Source organism: Lampris incognitus, assembly GCF_029633865.1.
Source record: "Lampris incognitus isolate fLamInc1 chromosome 5 unlocalized genomic scaffold, fLamInc1.hap2 SUPER_5_unloc_1, whole genome shotgun sequence".
Taxonomy (NCBI): domain Eukaryota; kingdom Metazoa; phylum Chordata; class Actinopteri; order Lampriformes; family Lampridae; genus Lampris; species Lampris incognitus.
The window spans coordinates 279,751-299,933 of NW_026611071.1; positions in this window are offsets into that span (position 1 = coordinate 279,751).

The window sequence follows — 20,183 nt, forward strand, 5'->3', positions numbered from 1 at the left end:
CTGTCAGGAGTGATGGACGACTGGGGAAAGGACGGGGATCCACGCAGGGCTCGCTTGCGCCTCCTCTCCCGGAGGCGTCCATCGATGCGGATGGCGAGCTTGATCAGGTCATCGAGGGAGGTGGGCTCCTCCTGGGTGGTTAGCTGGTCCTTGACAGCCTCGCTGAGACCTCTCCGGAAGGTGACCCGAAGTGACTGGTCGTTCCAGCCGCTCTCAGCTGCGGCCAGCCTGAACTCCACCGAGTAGTCTGTGACACTGCCACTGCCCTGCTGGATACTGCTCAGCCGAGCACCAGGGTCCTGGCCACCGACTGGATGGTGGAAAACCTTCCGTAGTTCCGCCTCAAAGTCCTCGTAGGTGAGGCAGAAACTGGCCTTCATGGACCAGGAAGCAGTGGCCCACTGAGCTGCTCGGCCTGTGAGCAGGTTGGTCACATAAGCGACACGGGCAGCATCAGACATGAACATGCTGGGTTGGTGCAGGAAGACCAGCTCACACTGCATGATGAACGTGGCACAGGTCTCAAAGTCGCCATCAAATGGTCGTGGACTGGAGAGGCAGGGCTTCCGGGGAACGGGGCTGAGCCCCACAGGGTTAACTGGGGCAGTGGGCCCAGGGGGCGGATTACCCACGACTCCAGGGGCAGGCTGGCCCGGCGGCTGGATGGTGAGAGCCGCCGTGATGGTCTGCAACTGCCGCAGGATCTCTGCTTGTTGGTTCGCCAACGCCGCCTGCTGGCTCATTAGGTTACCCACACAGGCCTGGAGGGGCTGGACCTGAGTCTGAAGATCCCTTACCGCAGCAGAGGCCGCCTCTAGCTGCTGGGTGTGGGAGTTGGGTTAGTTGGATCTGTCTGATGAGAGCCGCTTGAACCGGACTGGTCGGTACGCTCTCTGTGTCGGCTGGGGTCGTCATGGTCAATTCGTACTGTTAGGGTTTGTGGAAGACCCCAAGCGCACGACACCAGACAGAGATAGGGTTAGCCGAAACTGGCGTACTTTATTCCTTGCGCGTACAATAGTCAAACACAGGAAGGCAATAAGCAACAAGAAAACGGGAAGTCCAAGGGAAAAAACTCGCGGGTAATCCAAAACGGGAACACGGCAGGATACTTCCACGAGGAAACTTTGCAAGGGAAACCATAAACCAAGGGCTGGGGTGAGCTCGGAGAGAAAAGCACCGTAAGGGAAGATTAGCCACTACTGCGAGGAGGTTACGGCACGAACTGCCAATGGGCGCTGGGAGACCACCAAACTTAAGCCCAGCCCTGACGGCTAAGCCCGGCCCTGACGAGCTGATTGGCTGCCGGCGCGGGGTGGGCGGGCCACGGCGCGGGGTGAGCGAGCCGTAACACTTCTGCTCATTTATGTCGTCCTGCTAGTTACACACACTCGTGGTAGATCACATGGTCCCATTAGATTAACCACCTCCGCTACATCCGGTTAGTGCATTATGGGAAATGTAGTAGTCGTCCCTTCATCCGGCAGTATTAAACGTTACAGAACTGACAAAATTCAAAGAAGACATTGATCACACATTTCCAAAAATAACCAGAGATAGGAGAACAGAGAGAGAAGGTGGACGCCATTTGGCCGATTCACCTGACCTATACATATCTTTGGACTGTGGGAGGAAACTGGAGCCCCCGGAGGAAACCCATTCGGACAACATGCAACTCCACACAGAGGATGACCCCAAGGTTGGACAACGCTGGGGCTTGAACCCAAGACCTTCTTGCTGTGAGGCAACTGCGCATAATATCTGTGAACTACTTTGTGAACTGAGTTACCAATACTAACTAGTGAATACTGATGAGTCACTACATCTTCCAGTTTTTCAAATATCACAATATTGCGATTCGAAATTATGATTTTTTTAAAATATAATTTTACAGTATATTTCTCATACTTGACACTCATGACCAGTGCTCCCTGGAAGAATGCATCTTTTATCTCAATGGGACCTTCCTGGCTAAATAAAGGATGAATAAACTATTACCCCTCAGAGATGAATAAAGTATTCCGATTCTGAAAAACAAAAAAATAGATGAATAAATAAAATAAAAACTTGTTTCGGCTGGGGCTCACACCATAACTGTATTTTCTATCACGTCTTTACTTTTTACTGTGTCTTTTTTTGTGCATATCGTTCTCTATGATCAATATATTAAGAGAGCAAGGTACCAGGTAAAATTCCTAATACACAAACATACTTGGCGAATTAGACTGATCCTTGACTCTTAAGGCTCCATCCACTCTGTAGTATAGCTGATTAGCCAGAGTTGATGAGATATCGCAGGAACAGGACAACCGAGAACGACTGGAAGCTGAGATGGTAGATCAAAAGTGAATGCTGCGATTTGAACTGGAATATATGTTATTAAAGCAAGTTAAAAGAACCAAGGACTACCTCTTTAAACAACACAACTTTTATGGCGACGAGAATGATCATTTGCTAATTTGCAACGAACTCAAAGGCAAGGAAGGATGACACAGAGTTCACGTTCACTTCGCCAGGAAAGTGTAAGTTTGGAACTGCTAGCAAAATAAGCTAGGCTAGGATATTTTAGCATTTGATAGCCATGGATGGAGGACAGCAATCCGCAGCCTAGCCGCACCAGGACCTGCCTACCATGCTCAACTAGTCCAACCGATCCCACTGAACCTCGGAGCATCTGATTTATTCACGGAATACACGCTAAGGAAGGACTTGTATAATTTCTTTGAAACAGCTAGCGGAACTATTCATGCACAGGACGCGGTAAAGAGAGCTATTCTTTTGCATTGCATTGAAGCGCCCACTCAGAAGATTTTTGCTAATCTACCGGGAGAGAAAGGTACATATGCTCAGACTGTTGCAGCCCTAGCTAGATGCATATTTCACACCATGGAGAAATGTGGTTTTGGAAAGACATTAATTTAGACAGAGAGAGCTCAGCTACGCATTAAGAGAACTGGCTAAATCATGCGATTTCGGTGCACTGGAAAATGATATGCTAAGAGATCAGATTGTGGAAAAATGTGCAATGAAAAAACTGCGTGACATATTGTTACTGGAGGAAGGACTGGTTTTAGACAAAGCACTGTCAATTGCGAGGGCTTTTGAAGCTGCACAAGCAGAATCAAAGTTATTTTCTGAGAACAGTAGTTACAGGGCGAAATACAACCATGCTCACTTCACAAAGAGGCACACTGATCAAAGGAAAGCCGCAGCGCTAGAAGGACGCAGACATGCTGACGGAAAACGACTCAACAGCGACACCAAGTGATACAGTTGTGGAACGGCAACTCACAAAGCAGATGAATGTGGCGCCAAGACAGCAAAGTGACGGTTCTGTAAGAAAATCGGACACTATGCGAGAGTGTGCAGAGAGAAAAATAGCGCACAAAAGGAAAAGAACTGTGACAGAAATAAAGACAGAAATAAGGATAAGGAAAAGTCCAATTCCAGTAAACCCGTTAAAGCAGTATGAGCCTTCTGACTCAGATTCAGATGAGTTTATTCATGCTGTCGATTCTGAAGGTACTGAGACAATAAGAGTAAATGGACTAAAGCTAAAAATGGTTATAGATAAAGGAAGTGGTAGAAACTTCATAGGAGAACATCTGTATAAGAGAGTATTGTCCAATAGAACAGAACTGAAGCCAACCAAAAAGCAATTCTATGCCTATGCCCAGACTACTCCACTTAAATGTGCAGGTTATTTTGAGGCAGAGTTGAGATGGCAAGACAAGGTCATAAAAGATGACATATATGTGATAGAAGGAAATGTTGAGGCATTGCTGGGGGGGGGGGGACATGCTTTGCTTTAAAGATACTGAACCCTGGGGTAAATGTGAACACAGTAGGCCAGACAGAGAGATTCAGTGAGTTAGCAAATGAATACCCATCACTCTTTAAAGGACTAGGTCAAATCAAGGGTTACAGTCATAGTTAGTCGACGAGAAGGTCCCACCTGTAGCTCAAGGTTTAAGGAGAGTCCCTTATCCAATGATAAAAGCTATAAACCAGGAACTAGACAAAATGTTTGACCAAGGAATAATAGAGGAAGTGAATGAAGGATCAGAATGGGTTTTCAATATTCTAATCGTCCCAAAGAAAGACACCAAAGAAGTGAAACTATGCGTAGACCTTAGGGAAGTTAATCGTGCTGTGATCAGTGAAAGACATCCAGTACCAACTGGTGATAGCACCTTACAAGCATTGCGGGTGTAACCCAGGGTTGAGATTATATAATAAATAGCCATAGAGTAATAAATAACAATTGATACATACATAAATAATTGATAGTAATAAATATTGTACCTAAAAACAACTGAAATCCATACCATTTGGTTTATATTAATTTCATGTGAAGTTAAAAATGTTTTGACCATCCCTTTTAATCCAACCCTCACTGCCCCTTTAAGATGCCTTGTGCAGCGTGCACCCAGCTCAGTCCCCAGAACGAACTAGCTGCACGAGCCCTGCTCAGTAAAACCCAGAGCGAACTAGCTACGACCGAGAGCAAACAGAAAAGATATCTGCTGAACATTCGATGAAAATCTCTCAGAAACATCTGAAAAGTGAAGATAAATACTTTTAAAACCGAAGTTGTGCCTGTGGGACAGCCACAGAACGGTTTTGGCCAGGTTTTTTCCCCCTCTGGGAAAGTCTTCTCAGGACACTAGATGGCGAGCCCCACCCAAGGAACTCTTACCTATTGAAAAGACATCTGGATCACCTCATCTACACCACCTTCATATGGTTTGACCTACCTGAACAGGCCGTTGTTCCCTCTTTCTGGTAGGATTGTGGAACTTTGGATTCCTCATTTTCAGTGAGGAAGCTGGACTGAGATTACAGAACTGATTATTCATTTGAACTTGAACCACAAGGACTATCCAACGATTTAAAGGGTTACTTTCTTTATTTTTGTTTTGGTGTATTCTGATTGTTCAAGTTGATCTTGATTGGTGTTTCTCCTGTGAAAAAAGAGTGTTAAAGGGTTAGTCACCTAAAAAAAGGTATTAGTGAATTTAAAGGTTAAAGTGAAATTATACTTACCTGTAGTTACCTAGAAGGGAAAAAAGAATGTAACACTTGCCTCGTACCTGAAAAAAGGAGATTATACTTACCAGTCATCCGCACCTGAAAAAGAAAATAGAGTTAACTCAAGATAAAATAAATAGATCTAAACTTCAAATTAGTGATATAAATAGACGTCTAAAACTTAAAAGAACTAAAGTTGATTAAATCAACCTAAAAACTTGAAATAACCTATTCTAAATTATAGAAAGGGTTAAATAAGAAACTGGTAACTCACCTGGTTTTGTGTAGCCTACCTTGTCAATACCTTTTGTGTGTGTGTGTTATTCAGCACTGTTGTTTATTAAAATTGCCGGCTTGTTTATACTTTACCCCCCGTCTCTGGTCTACTACTTAACTGACATACCACTCCCTCCAAGCCTAGAACTGGTCCAGTGGCTTCTAGCTGTCTTTATAGTGACACAGGTGCTACACAGGGAGCAAAAGTGTTTGCCAAATTGGATGCACGTAAAGGATTTTGGCAGTGTGAGTTAGCCCCTGAATCAAGACACCTGACCACGTTCATCACACACAGAGGGTGCTACCGTTTCAGAAAAGTCCTGTTTGGATTGTCGAGCGCACCCGAAGTCTATGGACTCTGTTATGTGGATTGCCCGGTACTGTCTGTTATATGGATGATGTGGTGGTCTTTGCTGAAGACGACAAGCAACTTGAACAGAGACCGAGACAAGTGTTCCAGAGATTCATGGACAGAGGTCTAACCCTGAACAGAGTCAAGTGCATATTCGGATTACAACAGATTGAGATACTTGGACTTGTGATTACGGCCGAAGGAATCAAACCAGACCCAAGGAAGGTCGAGGCAGTTTGTAATGCACCAAGACCAGAGAACGTCCAGTTACTGCGCTCATTCCTAGGCAACTTCGGATTTCTGATGAAGTTCATACCGAACTATGCAAACCTATCCTAAGTAAGCTGACTAGAAAAGGACAGGAATGGGAGTGGACCACAGAAACAGAAAAGTCATTCCAAGCAATGAAAGAAGCATTGGTAAGTGAGCCATGCCTAGCATACTTCACGTTAGATGCACTAACAGTAGTCGTTAGTGATGCGAGCCGAGTAGGACTAGGGGTGGTCTTGTTACAAACCCAATCAGATGGACAGAACAAGCCAATAGCCTATGCGAGCCGATCATTGACTCCAACAGAACACCGCTATTTTCAGATAGAGCGTGAAACTCTCGGTTGCGTTTGGGCAGTGGAACTTTTCAGAACATACTTGTGGGGGGGGGCAAGTTTACACTGCAAACAGACCACAAATTCTTCCTTTACATGTTCAACCCAGAGAAAGCAACACTGTTACCACCCCCAATACAGAGACTTGGCTTGAGACTACAACCATATGACTATAAGATCGAACACATAGTAGGAATATCCAATGTGGCGGATTCATTATCACTACTTCCCTTACCAGAGACAGAGGATAATGGGTATGTGGAAACATGTGTGGACAGAGTGCTTTCAGTGGCTATGCATGGCGTGCAAGCAATAACACTTAAGGACATTAAACAGGCAATGACTGAGGATGAAACACTCAAGCAGTTGAAGACAAGTGTGGGGACAGGAAAATGGTCAAACCCAGTCCCGGAGGAATTGCAGCCATACAACAGATGTGTAGGAGAGTTAAGTACACACAGACTTATACTGAAAGGACACCGTATTGTGTTACCAAAAGCAATGGTGAAACAAGCGCTGAGGATCGCCCATGAGACACACCAAGGAATGGTATGTACAAAACAATATCCGAGGAGCAAGTTCTATTGGCCTAGCATGGACTTAGATGTTCAGAGACTGACTAGAAACTGGTCTGCCTGTGTGCTCAACCAGCTGCTACACAGAGATCAACCCCTCCAACCACTTGAACTACCACCCAGGCTTTGGATAAAAATAGGTATTGATCTAGTAGGTCCTATCCAGAACAACTACATATTGCCTGTAATAGACTACTACACTTCATTTCCAGAGGCAGTTGTTATATCGGGACATATTTGTTTTGTCAGTTAAACAAAATCGGCAACAATAAGATGCACTGAACGACTCAAACATACCAAATAGGCCACATATAGCTAAATTATCCCCAGTAACCTGAATAACAGATCCCTTGAATGGTGTATCTGAAAAGGGCACCTGGATTCCCTGTGTCTCCAAAACTTTTAAGTCATGGACAAGAGGCTGTAGGATTTGACCAAAACCATATTTCTTTAAATCCTCAGAATGAAAAAGCGCCACAAGATGAATGTTCATCAAAACTGAATTTATCCTGGTTGGCAAATTTCTTAAAATAAAGTATACACGGCCAAGTTTGTGTACTCCTTTTTTAGATCCGAGCGGATTGGCCGTTTTGAAGTCATCGTAATAAAGCTGAATCTGAAGCGCATGTTCTTGCTGTGAAAATAATGTGTGATTTCTTAAGTATGAACCATCATTAATGTCTTTGAAAATGCCATCTTCATGAAGCTTTACTTGCTGGAAACAGTTGTTGAGTTCCCGGTTGGTAAACATAGACCCAAGAGTTCCCAGAATTGGCACATAAATGAATTTGTCATTGACTGGAACTTGACTGTATACACCAGTCGTTCTATCTCTGCACACATCGTAACACACACCAAGAATATGCTCTACAGGTTCAACGATTTTCCATTTTTTTCTCAAAATGTCTTTGCCTCTTAGTTTCGGTATTGAGGAGTGACAATGGATTTTCAAGCTGCTCAAAACAGTCTTTAACCTTATCTAAGACTTGTTCAGTTACCTCAGATGAAAGACATTTAAGAACAGCATCCTGCACTTGGACATGGATGTCATATACAAGTTCCTCCATTGAATCAACTAAAGACTGCATAGTACTATCAGAGACTCCAGGTGCTTGTACTTGAGCAATAATAGAGCTACACATATCCAGTGACTGTCTTTTTTCAAGAGGTGCAGGGTAACTGATCGGAGGATCAGCGCTTGGCAGTAAGTCAGGAGGCACAAACATTATTGTCCACATTGTTCAAATCATCAACAGAACTCCAAGCTACACCATCTCCATGAACTCTCAACAAATGTTTCTTGAATCCACAATAAGTGTAAAACACAGATGAGCACCCATGTTCACCACATTTCAAATGCGAAGTATGCCCTGGGTACAAAGCATGGCTAAACTGCAAATGTTGGGGAAAAAAAAAACTTGTGTGCTGTACCTTGCAAATCTAACAGGTGAACATTTTCAAACCTCAATGTTATTAACTCTAACCCTGATTTCCCTGACCCTTGGACTCTCCTTTGCAGTGCCCAAGTCAATGCCATATACAGTTGTTTGGATGAATGTGTAGAAGTGTTACAATGCCTCATCGTAGGATACAGCAAACAGAAAGTGCGCCTTAAACAGTTTGTCGAAGGCAGCCACAGCTGTCTGCACCACACAGGGAATGGCCTTCTGGTCCAGGATGATGTAAAACTTCTGGATACTACTCTTCTTTTCGCCAACGCAGAGGAGGAAGGGCTGTGCTGATCCAACTCTCTCAAGGAACGTCACCATGCTCGTACCCACCTAAGAGTGAGGGAAGGGGATTAGGAACAGTGTTTTGTGTTTGTTCACACCCAAGAGACAGTTAAAACATTTTCCACCTTCCTTTAGCTGGATAGGTGTTGAAACACCTCTAAATGAGATACACCTGGCTTGTTAAAGGCAGTTTTTTGGGCTCTTGAGTGGGCTGGTGTGAATTATTTTAACATGATGGAGCATGTCTATTCAACTGTTTAGAGGGCAAGGTACATAAAAAACATTACCATATTGAATGATCTCTCATATGATCTTGGCCTCTTCTGAGATTACAATGCTACCATTGCAGTGAACAAAATATCACCAAAAGAATTTATGAGCATTATTATATGTAAGCCATATACTTGAACCATTTGGTCACCAGATTTTAATCCTAAAACACCATTTTAATATTCAATGATAAGATAAAATAAGATGGAATAACGCATTTCTACCTATCCCTCATCAAGAGGTGTTTTCTTATAACAGTTGCAAGGGGGAGAGACACACACAGCTGACCAAGAAGGTGAAAACCATCGGTCACTCAAGTGTTATAAGGAGCAAAGCAACATTCATTCATCATATATGTCTACAATACGGATCTAACAATATACCGCCAAACGGTATATCACGAATTAAAAAGGCCACGGATATCAACTGTAAGCATTTCTTTGTAATATCGTGTCACGGTATTATTGAGGCAAGCTTGTATGTTCGGTCATGGTGATGACATTGCTATTAAAACTAAGCATTCAACTTAACACCGTATGGCCACACCGACATTGAAAACCACATAGCACAATAAAAAAAAAAACACACAACATCACTGAAACATGACTTAAATTGAAAATAAATGGTCCTGTGAGCCTTTGTTTTAAACGTATGCGATGTTGCACTGCACATTATATCAACATTACAGTCACACAGCAGCAGAGAAGACCACGACCAAAGTAATTTTAAACTTACAAGGGAGAGAGAAAGAGAAAAGTTCGACAACAGATTATCTTACCTGTCGGAGGAGAAAGCCGACTAACTAGCTGAATAATGAATCCAGGCGAACGTGAGGAAATGGCAGATGAAGGAGACGACGAATGCACAGGGAGAGCGAGGCACAACCTAACACGGGGTTAAATGTAGCCTAACACTAACATTTTACATAGTTGCACAGGGTCAAGCAGGGTGTGCTTAGGGTCAATTTACCTCCTTGCTATGAGAAGGTTGGCTGCCAATTTTGAAACATTTTGGACGTATTTTCGTGGAGATTCAGAGGAAAGGCTGTTTTCGCGACATGTAAATAAATTTCTTTATCGTACTTATTTTTTTTTATTATTGAGCTGTGTGTGTCTGTGTCACCGAATCCAACTTATCTTACCTTAATGACTGTCTTTTTGCCTAAAACATAACACCGTTTTGAAACGTGTAACCAACTCATAGTACGTTTTTAGCCAGGCTTGAGGAAAACTCCACTGCGGGGTCAGTTGTAACACGGTGTTACAACTAAGCCGCCTATAGCGTACAACGATAATAAAATAGAAACAACTATTTTCCTTTCCATTCAAAGGGATCTATTGGTATAAAATGGTTAAATCTAAGGTAAGGTTGGCGAACATCTGTGACAGGCAGAAATAAGTCCAGAAATCCTTGATATGTTCATCATAACGTCACGTGAACTTCTAGGCATACCAGCATGTTGCGCAATACTATGGAATCACTACTAGGTCAAACTTAGGTGACATTGCTTACTTGCGAGAGGGAGGGAGGGCGGGGTGAGAGGAGTGCATTGATTTTGAGACTGAAATTTAAATAAATGATTAATAACAATTAAAAATTGAAATTAAATGTTTTACTGAGTTCATTGTTCCAGTCAGAATTTCATTAGGGTAAAAACATGGCTTATGAATATAGTGTTATTATAAATATAAATAGATTTGATGGGCTGATAACACATAGATAAATGGGAAATTATCACATTATTGTTATCAATGACTTCAATTTTATACATCATTTTACAGTTACAGACAAGTGCCTATTAAGTTGCATGACCAAGTATATATTTTTTATCTGGTAGTAATTGTATGACAAGCAAATACTTGTTTGTGTGCTTTATTTCAGTCAGGTATACATTTAATTAAAGGGGGGGAGAAATTAATTTCATGATTAATATCGTATCGTGATATTAATCGCGTATCGTATTGTATCGTACTGAAAAGGTCATATCATTACATCCCTATTCTAGAACATACCTTCATGAACTTGATCACATGGTCAGCAGTTTCAGTGGCACTGATTTTTCCATGACTTTTTCCTCTTGCAGTCGGGGCAAGAGATGAATGAGCAGGAGGATAGCTGTCAAGCCACTGTCCCATCCTAGTGGATTAGAATGCAACAACCACATGCATGCCATGAGTATACAGTCATAGCTCATAAACACACATGAACACTGACAAACACAAACATCTGCATACACTTCACAAATCAGAAACAATTTATTGTCATCCCAGTCATGTACTTTCATACACAAAAGAGACGAAATTTCTTTTCACTCAACCCACAGCAGTGCAACAAAAAACACATCCAAAAGAAAACGACACCACCAAAAACACAGAAAAACGGAGAGAACAAAGCACTGAAAAAACCCCCACACAAACAGTCAACACAGTGCATTCAGTAAATTTGCAACAGTCCAAAATGTCTGTCCAGAGAACAAACACCAGCCAGGATGACTGCATGGGCTAGCAGCTACATCCAGTCAGACCGCCCTCAGTGCTTCCTCCTCGGGTGCAGCTCTAGGCGGGGGGCCGTGGTCCCTGGGCCTACCGGATGCAGTAGACCAGGCTCCCTCAGCCGATCCAACGCCAGCTTCCCTGTTGGATCAGCTCACTTACCAGATCAATGATTATGGTAAGATCACTTACCATAATCATTCAATTCCTCCTGAGTGGACAGAAGGTCATCCAAATGAGTACCAGGGCGAAGGTCTTTGCAGAGAGTGATAATCCTGGTTTTGAAGAATGTTGGCCATTTTGCGATAAACTTGCCAGAGACGTCTTCTCCAAAGAGCACTGTGAAGTCTTGGTCAATCTAACATACATAGAAACCATGTCAAAACATGCACAACTCATAACTAACACACCAAACTAGTCTATTTTCCTAGGTAACGCGGACATTGGCTGGTGGGACCCTCCTACACTATAGCAAGACACAGATTAAAGACAAGGTCAGTGTGAAATCTAGTTCAAAATAAGTTGAACATGACCAGTGTAAAAAGTTGACAACAGAGGACAGATACTTTAATGAGGATTTCAGTTTATGAAGAAGACTATATTGGTCACTTACCCATGATTCTCGATCATATCCCCCACTAAGATGTTGACAAGTTTCTTTCTTGTTTGATCAGAAAGGCTTTTGGTTTTGTTGTACTCTTTGAATGTCTTCTCCTCCTGGTTTTTGATGCAAAGCTACGTAGACCATCTGCAATATAGAGGTCACACGTAAGCCTGCAATGCATTTTGAAAATACATGACACTCAACCAACAACCTAAGAACAACTCACATCTTTTGCCACCTTATCATTAGGTGGTCCTTCTACCAGTTGCCTTCTCCGTGCTTTGGTGCTCTCTGTAATTACAGTGGAGTCTGAACTTGCCGTGGACCTCACAGACTGAATTGATGAGCATGACCTTCCAGACACAATTGGTGAGAATGACCCCTCATCTGAGCAGGAGACCTCCGAGACTTCATTCTCCTCTAAGGGGACAAGGGTGTAGGATTCAGTTGCATAGTATATTTCGCATAAGGCAACATCACTGCAGTGGCTCGCTCTACAATATCTGCAGTTCAGGGTATATGCAGGAATACTGAAGCTAAATTCACTACCTTTTAATACTTTTTTTTTAAATATTGACACCACTTTGAGTTATAACTGTTTTCATCAGTGACACCTAAGGTGGTGTAGTCAAGTATAATGTAGTGGGTATGCTGCAATGCCCCCCCCCCAACCGCTTCCCTCCACACACTTACACACCCCAGCGCATATTGTCTTAATGTAAGTAAACAACTGGTGAAGTTTCATGGTGATATCTATTAGTTAAAATGTTTACACTATTCACATGTAGTGTCTCACCTTAAATCAAAGAAAACTTGAAATATTGGTATACATACATAATCTTGCACTATAGCTTGCACTATAGGCTATGTTCAAATAATTTCACATGAACTTTTAGCAGAAAAAACTTTTACTACAAATGGGATATTCTTTGAAAAAGATAGCTGCAAAATTTAATACCTTGTAAAATGGCGATTAATACCTTTTAAGGGCCTTAATTTTCACCAAGTTGATTTCCTACCTTTTAATACTTCTTAAAACCCCGCGGAAACCCTGAAATTGTACCCATAGTGATAGATAGTTGTTTCTCTTCCTAATGACAAATGTATGTATTGTAAGTCGGTTTGGATAAAATAAAAGTATCTGCTAATACCTTAAATGTAATGAGAGGGGTGTTTCTGTTTCTTAACTGAGTCCTCAATGAACAGCTTGAAAGAGACTGCAGCATGTCTCACTAGTTCATCAAAAATATCAGTAGCCACATCAGCTCCTGAGGAGTCTTTCAGATCCACATTGGTTCCATTTGACAAGTTGAATTTAGCTGGAACTGAGAGCAAAACACTTACTGTAATTTCCCTCACTATTAACTGCAGTTTATACATTGACTTTGTAAAATTTGAAAGAAGGTGGTCAGAATAATAAAAACATGCATATGTGATACAATTCAGCAGCACAACAAACTGACCCCTTCTAAAATGACCAGAGCTGAATCCACAGCTGTCTAAATTAGTTTAAACAAATACTGAATATTATAACCTTCAGGAAGCAAAGCTGCAAGGCCATCTATACCATTATTTATTGTTTTAGACCATTGCTTTCAACTGTGACAATCAGTATTCCTGATAAACGAGCAACTGAATATACCAGTGTTGACATTAACAGTTTTTATTTTAGAAAATTACATATTTTTTAGCAAACAGTTGGGAAATTAGCTACAGTACTCATGTGAAAATCAGTGCGCTGCCCCTTCACTTACTTACCTTCTTGAATGAATCGGGTCCTCCTTCATTGGTATTCGTACTCATTTCAGGATTCCCTTGTGCTCCACTTGAACCAGCATTTCTTTGAAATAAAGCACAAATCTCAGGCCTTGACTACACATACAGATATTTTTCTAAACTGATATTTTCCAACTCTGTTTAAAAAAACAAACACAAAACTGTTGACAGAGTAAAAACACTTTCACATACAAATCCCATGTATTTCTCAGGTAAATATAAGATGAGACTGTACTGTATTAAAAAACAGGATACTACAGAGCAAAAATGAACCTCCGTGAGACATACACATGAGGTCTCATGCCAGCTAACCTTGCCATGAACTAGGCAATCCTTGCTATCTCTAACTTCATAATATCTTAAAAGTTGGCAGTTGCCAGGGTCTGTTAATACGAACTGCTGAATTAATCCACAGCCTGTCTGATGGATAACAGATTGTTAGAAATTATCTGGCTTATGCTATTTCAGGGCAAGCAGCAAAGCTGCACAGGCAACCTAAAGGTCTTTCTGTCACAAATTCAACTGAAGAGGATGTAAGGCCAGGAAAAGCTTAATTTCTCAAAATCAGCTCCCCAATTGCCCCATTGATGTGTCATTATTACTCTCAGAATTGTTACATATGTATGCGTAGCCATTTATCATCATCAACAAGTGATTGTGAGAAATTAAACTTTGCTTGAGGCTATGCAGCAAACTTGTTTCCTGGGTTGCTATGGTGCCTCGTTGCTTTGCTAGCTAACTAGCTAGCTAATGAAACGTTCAAATAATCTTACACTAAATGGCAGAGTTTAATTTGCACAAAATCACAGCTGAATATGTAGCTGCCCTTATATCCTCGGGCTCTGGTTTAATTAAGCAGCTCTTGTTAAAGCAGCCTAGTAGCAACTGACAACTTTTAAGACGTTTCCATAAACTGGAGATAGCTAGTCTAGTTCACAGCATGGTTACCCGACATGAGGCCTAGCATATGTCCCGCGGAGGGAGGTTGGCGCTCCTTATAGTGTCACGTTTAACACAGTCCGGTAGGAACACGCCACACCCGTTATTTTACTCTGACGTCAGATTGTGTGAGAACGCACATTTGTTCTCTTTCCTGTTTTGTTTTCACCTGGTAAATAAATGGGGTTCGTATGTGAATTTCAGTTGCCAATCTAATCACCAGTGGCTAGCACACTCGTTTCCACCAGCGGCTACGTTAGCCGGCTTGCTTCGATTAGCAACACCCCCGCCAAACACTGCACATTTCAACGTCCAGCTCTGAAACTGCTCCCCAGCATTAGCTCATAACACCACCCTGCATTGTAGTCAGTAGGCTGGTTGTCAGGGTGGAGACTGGTCACCATGACGTCACGATAACTCACCTACCTGACGGATGGGAGCGCCACACCTAACGCTAGAACCACAGCTGCTCGGTCTGGTTCAGTTAGCCCCCTATTTGGCTCAATACGAAACACACGGTTACAACTTAAATAAGCACAAATCATGAACGAAACATAAATTAGCATAAAATATCCTGCGTGTGATTAAGACAGCCTGGTTTTACCTTGTGAAACATGTACCGTCCGTCCTCGCCACGTCAAAGAAAATGGCGCCGGTGGGAAATGGGAGAAGTTCTTTGACGTCTCCCAGAACCGTTACGTGGGGGCGGGGCTTTGATCCATCCCAGTCAGGGTTGAGCTGAACACCAATGGAGAACGCGCTCCATTCTGACAACGGAGACGAGTCACAGGCACCATAGTCCATGGGCCAGAGCCCAAAATTTCCTATTTCGGTACACTCAAGGTGGCAAAACTTACTTATAATTTTTGAAAGGATCCATGTCTGTAGATGATATTTTGGTATGATAACCATTCCTGAGTGGCAGCTGTATCACAGTTATCAGTTCATGAAGTTAACCACCCCCTAAAGTAAATTGCATTTTAGACGCTGGTGCATATCCTGGTTTAGCCTCATGGTCAGGACATTTTTCAATGTTCTATAATATTGTCTTTGGTATCATTTTAAAGGGGACCTTCTTAGCTTTCATTCAAGCCCTGTTGTGGATATTTCTCACAAATATAGAGGTCACTTGAGCTCTTCAACCCGTCAATAACACACATCTTTCTGCAATTTTCGCCTAAACTATATACTTTCTTTTAGCCCTGTGGCATCTAGGAATATCAGGGACACAAAACACAAAAACTGGAATACTCACAGGACTGTAAAGATTCAGGAAATGTATAATATACCCATACTATTTCATTGTGTGAGGTGATTGTGAACCTTAAATTAGAAGGGCATTATTACTAAGAAACTAACTAGACCAAAGCCAGTTAGTCCATGGGTCAGACCAGATATCGATATCACCCAAGGTGACACAACTTCACTGGTGCCATTTTATTTGGTACACTAACAGAAGTAAAATAATACATGATAACCTTTCCAAATGAGCAGCTATTTCATTTTTCTTTCAGGAAACCTGTTTCTGTGCCTCTCACGATTGTGTATTTGCCCAGATTTTTACAAATATAGCATTTCAACACCCCTGGTACTGATTAGCCTAGCTTAAACTGGGACAGTTCTTAGTTGGCCAACAACCAAGGATAACCAGTACTGTGTACTTCCATTCATTGTGCTAAGCTAGGCTAACGTGCAGCCAGATAGCTTTCTACTAAACACATATAGAGGAAACTGGTATCTATCTTCTTGTCTCACTCTGGAGAAGATTGTAAGCTAATTTCCCATAATGTTAGCATGTTCTTTTAATGTATATGTTAATATGATTAGTTAAAGTGGCTACGAGGAACTTTCATCTTGTGTTGATTTTAGCGGCCTCATGTGGACAAAATACAGCTGTTGCATAGCAACTAGGTAATGTATCTATTTGTGGCTATGTAAGATAAATAATGGTAATATGACGCTGGTGAAGCAAAGTAAACTTTGTTTTAGTAGTGTTCATACACCTAAGTTACATGTATTTGTTTGTATGTGGCAGGTGAAAACTGACTGAATATGGCCACTGGTGAACAAGCAAGTTTTTACCCAATACCAAAGCGCCCACGGGTGGAGTGCATTATCCACTGTTCTGATGATACAGATAAGCTGGTTTCACTACAAAGTGTCGACTCGTGGAGAACTCTGCTCAGGGCAGCTCAGATACGAAATCATGCACCAGTTTTGAAACTGGCAAAAGACATTCCTGAGGGACAGATTTCAGCAATCTACTACCACAGAAAGTGTCGCAGTATCTTCACTATGAAGCAAATTCTTGATGGCCTCCTTGCAAAAGAAAAGAAAAGTTGTGTCTCTGCTGAAGAGAAACAATCTAAGAGAGTAGCTCGACATGCTCCAAGTACATCTAGGACTTATGATGCAGAGTGCATATTTTGTCAGAAAAACAGCAAATATTCCAAGAGACAGAATACGAGAGAAGTACTGGTGCAGTGTCGAGAACTGCGAGCTGATGCAAAGATCAGGAGTGCAGCCACAAAGAAAAGGGACAGCAGAATCCTTGCCATTGTGAGTAGAGACCTTGTAGCAGCTGAAGGGCACTACCACAGGTCATGCTATAGACTTTACACCAAAGAAGAGGTTTCCAAAGGAGAGGTTGCCAGCAATGAAGATGATGATGCTGCAGCCCAGTATGAAGCTGCTGTGAATAAGGCATACAATGAGCTGTTCCTCTCCATCAGGATGGAGCTTTTTGGCAATCCTCAAGTGATGACAATGACGGATCTCTCTTCTAGACTGGTAGCTTCAATGAACTCCCAAGGCATTGCCCAAGTCAAGGAATCAACCAAGAAGCACATAAGGCGAAACCTGGAGAGTGAGTTTGCTGGAGCCTTGCAGATATTCCCTGATGAGAAAGGAAAATTCCTCCTCTATCCCGATAACTTGTCCATGAGGGAACTTGCCAAAGAAAATCAGTCTCTCAAAAAGGGAGCTGCAGACCCTGAAAAGTGTCAGTGCACAAGATGTTATAGCCAAAGCAGCCATCAAATTGAGAGCAGACATTAAAAGTCAAGATGTTCCTCAAACCTGGCCGCCTGAAGTCAAACCAGAAGCAGAATGTCCTACCATTCCAGAGTCGCTCATTATCTTCCTGTACTCTCTACTCACAGGCTCAAATGATCCTGATCATGCATCCCAGAGAGTGCAGTGCCTTCTGCAGTCATTTGGCCATGACATAGTATATGCAGTGACGTGTGGAAATACCAAGCCTTCCAAGCACATTGTTCTGCCATTCAGTGTCAAATCGTTGACAGGAAATGTAGAGTTGATAAACATCCTCAACCAACTTGGTCACAGTGTGTCCTATTCACAGATGGAAGAGATCAACACTGCCCTGTGTCTCCAGAAACTCTCATCATCAGGGAGTGGCATTGCCCTTCCAGCTAACATCCATCCTGGCATATTCACAACTTTAGCCTGGGACAATATCGACCGTCTTGAAGAAACTGTCAGTGGTGAGGGAACATCTCACAGAGTCAATGGGATTGCTGTGCAAGCAAAGCCAGTCAACCCACTTCCTGTCCAACCCATGCCCACTGTTCCCAAAACAAAGAAGAGAAGCATTGATGGACCCCCACCAATGTTACCAACTTACAATGCTGGACAACGGGTAGGGCCACCACAAAGCAAAAAGTCAGATGCCGATACTGCAGCCAATACTAAGCTTGCCAGAGAGAAAAACCTTCTTTGGGTCCTAGCACGCATGTCACAACAAGAAGAACAGTCAGTCAGCAGCTGGACAGGCTTCAACATCCTGACTCGAGGAGAGATGACGGTCATCCCCGACAATATAGGCTATCTGCCTACCATCAATGCTCCAGCGACACAAATGTCTACTGTCAACGAGGTGCTTAACCAGTCACTGAGCATCATGCAGTGCTTAGGCCTGAGGAAGATTGTCTGTGTCTTTGACCAAGCCCTGTATGCGAAGGCTGTCGAGATCACATGGAAACACCATGACAAGTTCCATGATATCATCGTTAGGCTTGGGGTATTCCACACCATCTGCACACTGCTGGCAATAATAGGAAAGCGTTTCCAAGATGCTGGACTCAAAGACCTCTGCATTGAGTCTGGCACGATTGCAGAAGGCTCAATTGCTGGTGTTATGGATGGCCGCAAGTACAACAGGGCAGTGCGACTACACAAGCTCCTGTATGAGGCTCTCATGCGACTGACCTTGAATGGTTTCCTGTCCTGGTTGGAAGAAACTCACAGGAATGACATGGTTCACCTGAATGAGACACTGAAGACCATTGACAGCCTTGGGAAAGAAGTCTCACAACATGCTTTGAAGGAGGTCCTCGAGAACAGCTCTTGTACACGCATCATGGATCTATTTGAAGTCTACCGTGAGTTCCTTAGAGGTGGAAACGGCAGCCTCTCGAACTTCTGGATGTCCTATTTGGACATGGTTGAAATCTTGTTGGGGCTCATCCGAGCATCCAGAGAGGGAGACTGGATGCTACACTTGGCTAGCATTCGAGCAATGATCCCATGGTGCTTTGCTTATGACAGGATGAATTATGCACGCTACCTCCCCTACTACTACGCTCAGATGTCTGAGCTGCCCATCACACACCCAGATGTGTACACAGAATTCATGGAAGGAGGCTTCTCAGTCCAACTGGGCTCCACCAATCCCTTTGGCCGAATCCCTGTTGACCAAGCTATAGAAGAAACGGTGAACAAAGACACCCAAACAGCTGGAGGGACAAAGGGATTCAGCTTGAAGCCAGGAGCTGTGACCAAATATTATCTCACAGCTGAGTATAGAAGCATGTACCTCAGACAGCTGAGAGACCTGACAGGTCAAGGCAGGTGCAAATGGTCTCATCCAGATCTACAGAGTCCAAGGATCAAGAGAGATGAAGCAGATGTCCAGTCTCTCATGGACCTTATGGAGAATAACTGGCTCAATCCTATGTCCCCTGATGAGATTGATTTGGTTAGCCTCTCCACTGGCAACATGGCTCCACCTGATGTGACCATAGATCTCTTGAGAGCTCTTGAGAAAGGAGAAGAGGCCTACCGAGCATTCCAGCAAACAAGGTTAGATGCAGACCCACCACCTGTGAAATTCCACGACAAGATGACCAAGCAAAGTCTGAAAACATTCTCCAATGTCAGCACAAAACAAGCTCATGGAAAGAAAGCACAGGATGTGGTTCTGAAGGCAGATAGAACCCTTTTCAGTCACATGATCCTGGTGGCTGAAAGCAGGAAGGTGAATCTGAAGGATGTCCTTGCCTACCCATTGGGCCCACTACCATGGGCACTGGCAAATGCTGATGGGTCCTTACGAAAAACAAACAAGGCTGCACTTGCCAGAGAGCTTGAAAAGAATGTATCTCCTGCAGAAGACATCCCAATCCCATCTACTTCCATCATTGATGGGATGAGCCTGGTCCAAAAAATGAATGGCAACAACAAAACCTTTGCACAGGTGGCAGAGTCAGCCTTGACCCAGGTCCTCCATG